The following is a 14591-nucleotide window of genomic DNA, read 5'->3' on the forward strand; positions in this document are numbered from 1 at the left end:
TATTGATAATTACACTCCTTATGCTTTTCCCGCGACTGCGGGCACTGGTGCACTACATATTTTTCTTTTTTAAAAGGTATGCTTTGTTTACTGCCTCAACAGACAAAAAAGAGGCGAGATCGTGGAGTTGATTATATAAATTGCGTCTGATCGCATGCACATACTCCCGTTCGGCAGGTATTGATAATATTCACGACGATCGGTGCGCAGAACTACATCATTTGCTGCGTTGTGTGAATGGTTTGCCATCACATTCAAAACGTTGTCGTCAAAACTTCGCTGTCAAGAAATACTTTTAGGAGCGCTGTCGCATAAATACACTCTAGCGATGTTTAAGAGTCACTGCGGGAGTTTCTGGTACCAGCATTATAGAACATGGGGACAGGAAGTTTCCACGCTATAGTGGAACACTTGAAGGCCGATTATAGGGTCACTCTTATCAGAGACCCAATCTATATACTTATAAAACAAGATGCTTTTTCCTTGATCAAAACCGCTCATTTTTTTTTAGAAATATCGACGAGCACACACTACTGACGGGCAGATATCAAGCGAGAATATATTTTGCATGACTTGTGCAGGAATTGCCGCCTGTGTATACTAAGGTATGCTTGTATATTTGTATATTGCTTAGTTAACTGCGAAGACAGGTGTGGAGGGGGTAATAATTGAATAACTGTCGTGTCCGGTCGCTGTGTTGAATGCAGCGAAAGACGCACACGGTACTTTAACCCCCGAATGCAGAAATCTAACTTCACTCGAACTTGACTTCCATCGGTCTCAAGGCAGCTCCATCCTGTTTCATAAACGAAACTTGACTTGAAAGGCGACTTGCGATCGACTTGGCTCGATCTCATTCGGCCCAACTTTCAAGTCGGCTTAGGGGCTAGCTTGACGCTGACTTCGTCGTTCTTTCCAATATGGCCGCGTACCGAACGGACGTCGCGCGGAGAGTAGCTGCGTTCGAGTTCGCGTGCCACGCCATGGACGTTGCGTTTTCAGAGGCCCATCGGTTGCCGAAGATCCCCCGGCCAGCGTTAGGCGATCGGGGGAACCCCATGGAGCTGTATAACGACGAGCAGTTCCTCGCCCGCTATCGCTTCTCGAAGAGCGCCGTGCGGGAGCTGCTCACCTTGCTGCCTCTGCGCGAGAGTCCCGACAACAGGGGACAGCCCGTGCCTCCGATGCTGCAGCTGCTCCTGGCGCTAAGATTTTACGGGGCCGGCACGTTTCAGACTGTGACGGGGGATCTGGTGCGGATCTCGCAGTCTACAGTGTGCCGCGCAGTTGGCAAGGTCACTTTGCTGATTGCCCAGCACTTGCGCCCGATGTTTGTGCACTTTCCAGCCGTCTCGCAGCTGGGAAATCTGATGCGGGACTTTTACGACATCGCCGAATTCCCTGGTGTAACCGGCTGCATTGATTGCACCCATGTCCGCATCAACAGCCCTGGAGGCGCAGATGCGGAAGTGTACCGAAACCGCAAGGGCTATTTCTCCATCAATGTGCAGGTGAGCAATGAAAATTGAAGTTCTCTGAACAGTTACGACTGTTCAGCTCACGCGTATTCATTCGTGCAGTGCACGTGCTGTCATTTTTCTTCTATCCCCGCTGTGCTAGGAACGTACTACAATCACAAGCATGCTTGCCCGAAAGACGCGGGTTCAATCCCGCTACGGCGTCACTACGGCGTCTCTCCTAGGCTGAATCGCTTTGGGACGTTAAAAAAACTTCGAAAACAAAAGTATGCTCCCGTCGAGCGCTGGCAGATAGCGAAATATGTCTCTTTGGAATATGCGATCGAGGTCGAGCATTTTCTTTTGAAGAAAATACTGCGTTATAATGTAGCATCGTTCTCCATGAACAGAAACAATGTACGTCGTTATTCCTTTCTTTTTTTTACATGGTTGCGCATGAAAGCGGGTTTCGCGAGTGTTCAGAACTGCGCGTTCTTAGCGATAGGCTGTCGTATCAACAGTTGCATTACGAGTTGAAGAAATAGAAGGAGCCATGTGTCTGCTTGCTTTTGCTGATTGGTCTTATTGATGGTTTTGTACAGGCTGTCAGCGGACCCCAGCTGCAGTTCTTTGACGTTGTTGCCGACTGGCCAGGCTCCGTCCATGACAGTCGGATATTCGACAATTCCCGCCTGCGGGTACTGTACGAGGAACGTCGGGTGCCTGGAGTCCTGCTGGGGGATGCTGGCTACGCATGCCACCCTTTCCTAATGACACCGCTGTCGGACCCTGGCCCAGCAAATTCGCCGCAAGGAAGGTTAGTTAATATGTTGCCAATGTCATTGCATGACAAAGTTCAATCATCCCGCAGAGGCACCTTGAGTCTCAAGGTGATAGTGTTTGGTGCCACCACACATCTCAGTTGTCCACACATTAATCATGTGCCCGAGATTGGAAACAGAAAGACGACAGCACTTCCCAGAACTATACACATTCCAAATACAAATGCACCCCTCTTTATTCTTAGGTTATGCTTGCATGTTTTCTTTGGATATGGTTCTTAAATTTTTAGCTCATGTAGGCTTTTCACAAGATATCTCTTATTCCAAGTAACCTCAGCCCCTCCTGATTGCTGAGCAGAAGGCTGAGCTTAGCCTTAACTGTCAGATGCCTTGCCCTTCTTGCTGGATAGAGGACTGTGGCTGAGGCTACCTGGCTTCATATTTTAGATACCGCAATTCTTGCCACAATTTTTAGGCGCTATACATCACTTAAGGCCATTCCACCTGACTTTACACCCTCTGGACGCACTATAATCATGCGCATACTCACTACTCTTTTAGGCCCTATACACCCTGTTTTGCTTTTAACACGTGTACATATTTTAACCTCAGCCAGACAAAGACATTGTTTTTGGCGCTCTATGGCCGTAGATGCCCTTGCCCCAAAAAAAACTGATCATCATCACAAAGATCGACCACACTTTCTAGCTGTGGCATTAAACCAACTCAATATTTCTTTATCCATGCAGGTACCAGAAAGCCCACATCAAAACTCGTAATGTGGTCGAGCGAGCCTTCGGTGTCTGGAAGCGGCGCTTCCCTTGTTTGGATATGGGGCTCCAGCACAAGGCGAAACAAGCTGCAGTAATAATCACTGCCTGTGCAGCACTGCATAACTTTGCGTGCTCGAGGAAGGAGCCGCAGCCTCCTATTCGGACTGCTCCCGCCCAGAGTGCTCCACTCGACCGCACCAGCACGACAGCAGCAAGGCGGCCACATCACCTGCCACCTGCTGATGCCGTCACCGACAGCTTATCAGGAATGCAGGCACGACGGGTGCTCATCCAGAAGAGCTTCACTTAGGTAAATATAACAGAGAAAGGCCGGCTAGTTGGCGACTATTACTAGAATGTATCTTGGGACCGTGCAAAAAGACAGAGCGTGGCACTTCAACTGAGTTTATTACACAGGTGCGTCACATTTATACATTCATCGCAATCACAAACTAACCTAACAAGCGACCATCACATGACACTGTTGTGCTGCCGTGTGCGGTACAGCATATTATCTAGACATGCAAACTAATGACCACACAAGTGCATGGAGGTTTTACTGACACAAGAGCTGGATTCCTTCTTAATACAGTAGGCTTCGTACGCTTCTCTACTCACTTTAAATGCAAACTTTTTGAAGACGAGGCAGGCAAGCACGGCAGTGGTGACAATAGTTCGCCACATGCCCACCCGCCGCCAATGCGCCTACTCCTGCGTGGTGCTCCTGAAGTCTGACGTTTATACAATTTCCAGTTTGCCCATTGTAGCTTTTGCGAGGAAGATTGTGGTATTAAGCACGCAGACAGATTCACCCCGTGCATGAGCGGGGTCGTTTATCGAATGAATACCCCTGTCCTGTGGCAAAAGCTACATTGGACAAACTGGAGACTTCAGGAGCACCACGTAGGAGTAGACGCATTGGCAGGGGGATGGGCATGTGGCTGACCATTGTTGTCACTGCCGTGGTTGCATGCCACGGTTCCACGAAACGACAGTCTTAAAAAAATTTGCATCTAAACTGAGTCGAGAATTGTATGAAGCTTACTGTATTAAGAAAGAATCTGGTCTTGTGTCAGCAAAACCTCGGTTGGCTTGATAAACAGTTTGCATATCTGGATAACATGCTGTCCCGCACAAGGCAACGCACCAGTGTCATGTGATGGTGGTTTGTTAAGTTTTGAGATGGATGTATAAATGTGACGCACCTGTGTAATAAACTCAGTTGAAGTTCCACGCTCTGTCTTGCTGGTCTCTTCCTCATCTGTTGTCTTTTTGCTCGGCCCCAAGATACATCCTTATCACATAGGTAAGAAATACACGATTCGCTACATTCTCTCATGCATATTCAATCAAGCATGTTTATAATGCACAGCTGGTCATGCTACCCATATCCCTACTTTTGTGCAGGAACTAAGAAATGCTACAATTTTTTCTCAGCTTGGGAATCTTTTCAGTTGCGAGCTTGTTGCACTAACAGGGTGCTACTCTTCAAGTTCAGGGTCCTGAATTTGTTGCTATGGCGTTCTGTTTCAAATGCTATTTTTCAAGAACGCTGTATTGATCTTGCAGGAGGTGAATACCACTGCGTCCGTCCACTCTTGTCACTACATGGACGTGGAGGCTGCCTGGAAAAGCTCTTGTCTGTGACCCTGCTGCTGAGGATATTAGTGGAGCTCAGTTCATTGTTTTAAGAACTGCTGCCTCGGTGTCTTTGCTTACACATATTTGGTTTGGTTTGTGGTGGCTTTAATGTCCCAAGGCGACTCAGGCTATGAGGGACGCCGTAGTGGAGGGCTCCATAAATTTTCACCACCTGGGGTTCTTTAACGTGCACTGACATCGCACAGTACACGGGCCTCTAGAATTTCGCTGGGATCCAACCCACGTGTTTTGGGTGAGCAGCCGAGCGCCATAACCACTCAGCCACCACAGTGGGGCAGATCAGTTTGTGTTATCACTTCAAAGTTGTGTTTTGGGTGAGCAGCCGAGCGCCATAACAACTCAGCCACCGCAGTGGGGCAGATCAGTTTGTGTTATCACTTCAAAGTTGTGTATTTTGCCTTTTCAAGGGATGTGTGTTACGAATCAGCTATTAAATGGCACACTTTTTTTTTGGCTAGTGTAGAGTTCAAAAGAAGCGATGAGTGTATTGTTTTTATTTGGTTTGGATTGAAGATGGTGTAGAACAGCCAATCCTTCAGCTGTTAAACTGGAGCCTTCTTTTCAGGGAACTAATGCGCGAGCGGTTGGTAGTGTATTGTCGCTCTCTCTTGTCTGTGTCCAAAGTGGGAGTTGGTTGGCAGTTGTCATGGTATGGCGCAAAAGGTTGATTCTTTTGGTCTGAAATGTGCTTCCCGACATGATTCATACACCTCTTCTAGCTCAGTCTCTTGCGACAAAGGTGCATAACGGGCAGCAACTAGCACTGAGAAAGAAGTAAAGTCTACTGCAGCATATGTGCCAAGAGAAGTGCAGGCATTGCTATGTCATGGTGAAACGCACCAAAATACAGTTAGCGACCTGTGAGAATTTTGAATTTCCGAGTGTAAAGGTAATGGTAGTACACTGAACTCCTGTAGCTCTTGCAGAAGCTACACAATCTGTCTGCAAGTAGTTGCACTCAACAGTCTGTTCTTGAGCCAAATGCACCTGATGTTTGTTAGCTGCCTTGACCTATGTCACAGTCGTGGTGGACCACTGAAAAAAAAATTTATGACCCCTGTAGTCTTTGCGACATTTTGTTTTGTGGTTCAATGAACACTTGGTGATATGACTATGCAGTTAGTTCTAGCTTAGAAGTGTTTTAGTGAAATTATTCACATGCAAACACGTAGCCTAGTGTTTTTTTTATTTGTACCTGCAGGTACTCGTTCGCTGCAGTTGAATAGTACCTTCTTGGAATAGTACCAATTCCACTCGAGGAGAACTCGCATCTCTTGAAATTGTTACAGGCTTTGGGGGTTCAAAATAGCAGAACATGAGTGCCATCAGCAAGTGCTTGGTGACGTATGCTTCTTTTAAGTCTTTTCCGTGCCTTGTGCAGGTTGTCGCAGGAATGTGGTGCCCATGTTTTCAAGGATTAAATTACTTCAGCATAGTGGCATTGCATTGACTCGAGCTCTGGGCCAACCTAGTAGAGAGCATAGGAGGAACCACGTTCTTTACGGGTTTAGGTTTTTGTGTAGGAGGCCTTAGGTTAAGCGACACAGCATAGATAATAGAACTAGGAGAGAGCAGTGTTGGCCTTTGTGCACTTATGGTGTTGACTCTTCCATGAGCAGAGATTGTTGCGACTTTTCTTACATGGAACCTTTGCCAGTGTGGCCTAAATTTTCCCTACCAATTGGTTTTGCAAGCCGTGCCAGGGGAGGATTTTCGTTCCAAGAGCAGCCAGACTTGTAGCATACAGCAGTGCATACTTCCGCGAATTACTGTTTGAATACAAAGACCCACAAGCACCATGTAGCCATAGCAGCAGGAGGAGGAGTACCATTCCTCCCACTGAGTCATGTACTTGAAACCATACGGGTGCCAATGAAGTGACGTTATGAGGATTTGCCACATACTATTCGTGCAAGCATTCAGACAGCATTCCAGTTTCTTTCACTTGTAGGCACTATTTTATTCTGGTGCCTCTCGCAGCCTGCGAAGCTGTTCTAGTTTTATTTCTTTTTCGATTTGGAGAATTTCGATTTTTAGTTTTTTTTCCTCAATGTCCAAAACTTTCTTCTCCCTACGTTCTTCGAGAAGACTTTGGTGGTCCTCCCGCATCAGCTGGAGGCGCACCGCATGCTCTTCTCGCAGTAGAGAGGCTCTGACATCATTCTCGTCTGCCAGAGACCTCTCCAAGAGGGCCATCCGCCCTCTCGGAGCCCTGCCACCATCGCCAGTGGCCACTGCTTCAGCAGCAGTGCAAGCGTCAGCTCCAGAAGCAACTGCAGCTGTGCTGGGAGCATCGCCAGGTTCTACAGGTGTACAAAAGGCACCGCTCTCCTGCTGAGTTGCTTCTGGAGCTGCCGCACTTGGGCCAACAGGAGCCGTTGATGGCTGCTCCTCGTCAACAGGAGGAGCTTCCCAGTCTTCCTCTGTAATAAACAAAAAGTAAAAATTAGTGGGAAAATAAATCTAAGCTAACAATGCATTATCCTCCTACCTCAATAGAGCAAACTGTTGGGACAGTTAGTAAACAGACATTATAACGAAACCTTTATAATGTTCCTTAGAAGTAAGTGAGGCATCAGTTGCCTTTCTCAGCACCAAATAACTGCCATTGCATCTTGGGGCCATGGTTTAGGTGTTCTGTTTTGGTCTGTTATATTCTTCGCAATTTGCTCTGACCCTCATGGCCTCACTTTTGTGTTTTTTCTGCTAATATGCTAATATATAATTTGCTAATATAGTCGTGCTGGCCCAGAGTTTTTACACATGTGGTTATTCTTTAATTCTGTGCTTGCACCTTTTTGTTCTTTCAGTGGGTTTCGTTATTTTTAAATTTTTGTACATTTCCAACTTAGCATTTGTGTGTTTCTCTCTTCCGTCCTGTGTTTTTTGTAAAGGTTTCCTTATAATTACTTTCAACCTCCTTAGCCACATATATGCGATACCAATGCTAAGGTGGGGCATACAAGAAAAGTGAAGAATACTGCAGCCTGTGGAACAGCCTATAATGGGTGTATGTAAGCTACTGTACAAAGCTGCTATTTCTCGTGTCTCATTATAGGAGTCCTGAATCAGTCACTGCAAACTGTTGCACTGTGGTTGTATTACATTGGCAGTGCCATTCCTATAGCGAGTATTACAATTTCCTTTCTGTTTAATATAGTGCATTGTACAAATAAAGTATGTACAAGTGACAATTGAATGCTGTGTTGTGCAACAAATTTTTATTTTTGATGCTACCGCCATAAATATTACTGCACAGTTTGTGTACACACTGCTGCCACTAGTGCTACTTTTCAGTCTGCACTAATAAGCACATCTGTAGGCAACCAAATTCAGGGCTACAGAAAACACTCCTCAAGTAAAACCTCTGCAATGCAAAACACAATTTGCTTTCAAACTAGCAGCCAAATTCCAAAGGTATTTCGAGCATTAAACAGAGGCAAGCTGCAATATTATTCAGAACGAGAATGTTGTTAGCTTATCCCTCAAGCACTACCATGTACAAGTGCACACAAATATGAAAATATGTGGAGTGCATGCATAATGGAACTGCATGAAAGTTGACATTCGTTTAAAGAGATGCAGGAATGCCCAGCCGGGCTCAAAAACACGAAATAAGCAGGTGAAAATGTCATAATGAATGCAGTTCAGGTTGCAGCACGGAACAAGGTTGCTACATCAGTGCCCGACGGTTGACTCGCCTCCTTTCACTACAGAAAAACAGCACACCACTTACATGCGTGAGCACCACCAAGACAGAATGCCTTCGGAGTGCTGTCCAACAACATGCAGCTTGGAGCAGGTCATCCTTTTGCATTGTCAACCAATGCAGCCTTGATCTGCACAAACATTCAGCCAACCCCGTGTACAGCAGCTTGCAACAGTGTTGCTGTAGCTGAACCCTATAATCCTCACAGTAGATTAAAGGCAATAAAAAAATTAAAGCAGCGTCACTTGCAACAGTGCACACTGCCATGCAAAGTGCCCTACCTGCATAGTGGTATTCCATATCGCCTGGTCCATCGACCATTGGCTGCAGGAGCCTAACAACAGGCAAACTTGCCACTGGCAAGAGGTCAATGCCCCTGTCTGAGTCCGTCTGATTGCCAGCACGCGTGGAAATGTGGCTGGCAACAGCCAGCACTTGTTCAGTTTGCGGGCTTATAGCTCACTCTGCTGGCCCTCCCCCTGAAAAGAAAACAAAACATATAGCACACAGGGAACCTAGCTTTAATAGATGTAAAATGTGCCATTAAAATACTGTTTTTTTCATGAAGTCCCATACAAAAGCAACCGAAGGCACATCAATGCGTCCGGTGTTGTTTTCGCTCCATTTTTGTGCCACTAGTCCCAATAGTGTCATGAACGAGTAAAGGTAGGTTGCTTTATGCACAGCCTTCCGGATTTTCAATAGTACCAATCAACTCTCAATCGCGCAGCTAGTTTCCTCATGAACATAAAGTTCGCCAGTGTTGACGCCGTCTGAACTAGGTCAGCGGTACGAATCGTCCGTTGTCTGTTCGCTGCCGGCGTGACGCGAACGCTCCATCGCATGGTACTGCCCGCTCATCGTCTTCTATGTAGCAGAAATCTGTGCTTTCGCACTGACTCGAGTGTAGTAAACATTCTCCATAGTTTTTATGAAACAAGGAGGCTGTAGAGGATACTGCTTACGCATTATTTACACGATGAAAGCAGGCTGCATTTATCTGCATTCGTAAATGCAGCAGGGTACACTTCGCGGAAAGCGTGATTACGCGCCAATTTGCGCGTTATTATACCGTTCCTAAAACTATGCATTCCAGCACACGCTGCTTACGCAGACCAAGTAGAATAATCGCGCCCTTATCCATGGCACACGAAACATGCAGGAACAAGCGTTAGTAAACGGCCTGAAAGCTGCGCTCACCTGTCTTATGGCAATCCCTCCGTTTCCTCGCATCCTCCTCCTTTGACTTCTGCTTCATATTATTCCAGCATTTTTTGAGCTGGTGAGGGTCGCGTCGGGTCACCCCGTGGTTACTGTTAAAAATTCTTGCAACTTCTTTCCAAACCTCGTTTTTCTTCGCCAGAGAAGACACATCTGTTTTCTTGCACTCCAGTATGTGCTGATGCGCCTTCACCAGCGCCGTTAGGAGCTCTTTTTCTTCAAACGTGAAGCGAGGCGCTGGTCTCCGCTGAGAGCCCGAGTCTTCGCAGTGTTGCGACATTTCGCGATTTCTGCTCACGTGGTAAGGTAGATAAACACGCCTTGCTAGTAGGCCAACGTGAACAGAAAAGAAACAACGTAGAAAAAACTGGCTACGGCTCAACTAGAATTGGCTCAATGTGGGACACGTTGCCAACCAAAGACGTCATTCGGGCGAAAGCGGCCGGTAGCACTGAAATGTGGTTTTATTGTTAGCATTTTTCTGCAGAAGTCACTTACACCTAGTGCCTGTTTATGATTGCTGAACGAAACGCGTGGTTTTATACGAGTAAAACGTGCGTTATTATAATAGAATGTTGAATACTCTCTTCCCCAGACGAGCAATGCGCCCTCGCGTTCAAGCACGCACTTCACTTGACGAAGCAAGTCAGGTTGAGCGTCTATGAAACACGAAACCAAACTTGGGGGTCCTGAAGTCGACTTGATGCTTCAAGTCGGCTTACCGTAGTCAGGTTCAAGCGCGATACAAGTTCGAGTGAAGTTAGATTTCTGCATTCGGGGGTAAGACTTCGTTTATTTAAAGCCGATGAGGGTGCGACCAGCGTCGACCGAGGCAGGAGCCGAACTGGCCGCCCGAAGAAAGGAGGGAGTGGAGAAGCGTCCACGGCAGGGAGTGGCTTCCCAGAACAGGAGGAGGGTGCGGGGGCGCACCGTGGGGGGGCATCCGGCGACAGCGTGCGACGAGGGGCAAGCGGTCGTTAGGAGGGGATGCGAGTGGTCGTTAGGAGGAGGATTGAGTGGTCGTTAGGAGGGGGCGCACACACACAAAAGCAATAAGGGGACACAACACTTCCTTCCCCCTTAGAAAGTTGCCTGGTATCGTGCAGGGGGTCGGCGCTCACGCGTGGAGGCGCGCTGGCTTTGTGCGCTCGGGGGAGAAACACTTGTAGGCTGGCTGTTGTTCGCTGTGTCTCCTAGGTCTGTCCTGGGCGAAGTCTCTTCTTCCGGGAAGAGGTGCCAGGCTATGTGGGAAAATGGTGCACGTGTTCTCTCCGCTGGCGGACAGCTCTCAGACGGCGTCGTAAATCTACGCAGCTGGTTGAGATGTCGGCGTGCTACTGTGCCATGTATGTTGACGAGCCAAGAGCGCAGGCCTATGCGTCTGACAATTGTAGCTTCCTCCCAGCGTGGCTTTTTCAGAAACTGTCGGGCGAGGACGCGCTGCCCCTCATTAAGCGTGCCGCAGCGCGGAATTGCTTTTTCTTCCCGGAACGTCTCTGCCTTTGGCTCGGGGAGGATGGCTGTGAGCTGGGTTCGCATTTCACGCTCGAACATCATTTTCGAGGGGGTCTCGCCTGTTGTGCTCTGAACCGTCGTGTGCTGCTTGAAGAGAAAGCGCGCAAGGCGGCGCTGCAGCGAGCCTGTCTGATCTCTTTCAAGGGCGCGTTTTAGCTCGGCTACGTAGCGCTCGGCTTGTCCGTTTGTCGCTGGGTGGTAGGGGGCCGATGTAACTGATGAGATCCCGTTGTCGCGATAAAACTTGAGGATCTCCGCAGACACAAACGGTGTTCCGTTGTCCGACACTACCTTGCGCGGCAGGCCGAACGTTGCAAATAGTGATCGGAGGTTGTCAATGACTGCTGCCGAAGTCGTCTGTCCCATTTGCCTTATCTCAAGCCACTTTGTGTAGGCATCTACGACCACAAGGAAAGTGCAGCCCTCAATTGGTCCTGCAAAATCAATGTGCAGTGTGTGCCATGGTGTGTCTGGCTTTTCCCATTCTGGGACAGGAGCTTTCGGCGGGGCGCTCCGGCTGCTCTGGCAAGGCTTGCATTCTCGCACCACTGTTTCGATGTCGTTGTCAATGCCAGGCCACCACATGTAGCTTCTGGCACACTTTTTCATTGCAACGATGCCCCGATGTCCGGCGTGGATGAGAGACATAGCTTGTGCGCGTAGTTCTCTCGGCATCACAACTCGGGACCCAAATATGATGCAGCCGCGATGGGTGCTCAACTCTGTAGCTCGCCTGCGGTAAGCGTCGAAGTTGTCCCCTTTGAGTTTATGCACGTTGCCTTGTTGAACAGCTGTGTAAACTAGCCGGAGAGCTGCGCACTTCTGCGTAGATGCTGCAACTGTGCCTGCTGTAAGCGGAGGTTCTGGCAGTGCTTCGAACATCAGAACGTCTCCTGGTGGAAATGGTTCGTCAACAGTTGCGTCTAGTGGCAGACGGCTTAGCGCATCGGCGTTTTGATGTTTACTCCCATTGCGGTAGACCAGAGCGTAGTCGTACGCTGAGAGTTTGATGCACCAACGTGTCATTCGCGGAGACAAAGTTGGTGGCATAGGCCTTTGTGGTCCCAGAATGCCCAATAGCGGTCGGTGATCGGTTATAAAGGTCACCTTCCGGCCGGCAATGTACTGGTGAAAATGTGTCGCCGCGTAGACGATGGCTAGCCCTTCTTTGTCAAGTTGCGCGTAGTTGCGTTCTGCTTGCGACAACGTACGTGAGGCGAAGGCGATGGGAGCTTCCCTTCCTTGCTCGTCAGTTTGCGATAGAACCGCGCCGACTCCGTACGGTGATGCGTCGCAAGCCAAAAGCAGAGGCTTCCTTTCGTCGTAGTGGCGGAGGACTGTACATCTTCGAATCAGGTCTTTCAGGGCATCGAATGACTGCTGATGGCGTGGCGACCATGTCCATGTCACATCTTTCCGAAGGAGTTGGTATAAGTCGTTGGCCACGGTAGCTCTTTGTTCCAAGAACCGGTCGTAGAACGTCAAGAGTCCGAGAAAAGCCTGTAGCTCCTGCTTGTTTGTTGGAGCTCGTGCTTCTGTGATCGCTCGCACTTTGTCCTCGGTAGGGTGAATGCCTTCCGCATCAATTCGGTGTCCCAGAAATTGCACCTCTGGCACCGCAAAACAGCACTTCGATTTGCTTATGCACAAATTAGCGTTTGCTAGCCTTTCGAGAACGAGCTCTAGGCGCACTGCATGCTCTTCAGTGGAAGTGCCACTGATGATGACATCGTCAAGGTAGACACAAACTCCTGGGATGCCCTGAAGCACTGTCTCCATGAATTTTTGAAATATGGCCGGGGCTGCAGCTACGCCAAAAGGCAGTCGCTTGACTTTGTACAAGCCTTTCAGTGTGTTAATTGCCAATAATTCAGCAGTTGACTCGCTCACCTTCAGCTGCTGATACGCCTGGGTGAGGTCCAATGTGCTGAAGACTCTTGCGCCACGTAGTACACTGAATACTTCTTCAGGTGTCGGTAGCGGGTAAGAGGACGCTTTAGTCGCAAGATTGACGGTGCTCCGGTAGTCTCCGCAGAGGCGTATGGTTCCGTTCTTCTTGCGAACTACGACAAGTGGTGTGGCCCATTCTGAATGCTGCGTCGGCTCGATGACACCTTGCTGCTCCAGTTTGTCCAACTCTTTTTCAACTGAATCTCGGAGAGCAAACGGCACCGGCCTGGCCTTCAGAAATTTGGGTTGCGCGTTGTCCAACAACTCCAGTGTGACCGGGGGCCCTTCGTTTCCTGGAATCTCTTCCGAGAATACTCTTTCGTATTTCTCTTGCAGTTGCTCAACCATGTTCTGGCTCGGCGTCTGGTGTATGCCGCATATCATCACGCCTAGTGGAGAAAACCAGTTTCTCCCTAGAAGGCTTGATCCTGTGCCCTTCACAACAAGCAGAGGTAGCGTATGGGTCTGGCCGTTGTAGTTAACCTGCACGTTGGCAGAGCCCAATAGTGGCAGATTCTGTCCTGACCACGTTCGCAGGTGCGTGTCGTCTTGTTGCAGGGCGGGTGCGTCAGATGGCCATGAAGTTCGGAACGTGTCCTCACTGATCAGAGTACAGGCTGCGCCGGAGTCCACCTCGAACTTAATCAGCTGGTGATGTACGCTTACTTCTGTAAAAATCTTCGGTCGCGTGCCGAGATTCATGGTGTTCAGGTCGTACAACACAGATGGTGTTGCTGATGTTGTTCCATGGAGATCAGATAGCGGCGTATTCTCTGAGGCGTTGACGCTGTGATTAGGCTGGGAAGGTGACTTTATCTTGGCAAGTCTCCGTTTCGTAATGCATGCTCTTTCGATATGCCCTCGCTTGTGGCAAAAATTACACGTGGCTGACTGGAATCGACATCCCTGGGGGTTGTGTTGGTCGTCACACCGCCAGCAGCGTTGTGCCTTTTTGACCGATTTTACAACAACAGAAGGCTTGCGCACCTGGTTGCTTGTCTGGTGTACCGGCTCGGTGTTCCGGCGAATCCCTCTCTGCTGGTGACCGGCGCTCTCCGCTCGAACGGCGATGTCGTAAGCTTTGCTGAATGTGAGGTCCTTCTCAGCGAACAGGCGCTGCTGCAGTGACTCGTCACTCAGTCCGCACACAAATCTGTCGCGTAACATCACGTCCAAGGGAAGCATGGTGGTGTTAGCAGAAGAAGCTGCGTCTCCCTCCTGCCCGGTAGCTGTTGTCGACAGCGTTCCAAAATTGCAGTCGGCAGCGAGCTTCTTGAGCGCGGCTACGTAGGCGCTCACAGTTTCTCCTCCCAGTTGATCTCGTCGTTGGAAGCGAGCCCGGCTGTAGACCTCGGATGGCCTTGGGTCGTAGTGCTTTTGCAGCGCTTTTACGATGTCGTCGTAAGACACTGCCGCTGGTGTGCTTGGCTGAATAAGGGCGCAGACAGTATCGTAGGTCTGCTCCCCGCACAGCGTCAGCAGGTTGGCCCTCTTCAAGGCTGGGTCTGTGATGTTGTTAGCT

General features: G+C 48.9%; 2 protein-coding genes and 1 pseudogene across 2 annotated transcripts in view; 1 reads left to right on the top strand and 2 right to left on the bottom strand.

Moving 5' to 3' along the window:
• LOC149364493 (uncharacterized) overlaps positions 1-14591 on the bottom strand; it is a 164214-nt gene that overhangs the window by 111742 nt on the left and 37881 nt on the right. The window lies entirely within an intron of this gene.
• The window catches only part of LOC149364494 (lactosylceramide 4-alpha-galactosyltransferase-like), a 166930-nt gene that overhangs the window by 84813 nt on the left and 67526 nt on the right, over positions 1-14591 (top strand). The gene's annotated exons all lie outside the window — the stretch shown is intronic.
• Positions 6555-9896, bottom strand: LOC149364495 (uncharacterized; annotated as a pseudogene).

Source organism: Amblyomma mixtum, chromosome 2, assembly GCF_055824585.1.
Source record: "Amblyomma mixtum isolate Tamu chromosome 2, ASM5582458v1, whole genome shotgun sequence".
Classification (NCBI taxonomy): domain Eukaryota; kingdom Metazoa; phylum Arthropoda; class Arachnida; order Ixodida; family Ixodidae; genus Amblyomma; species Amblyomma mixtum.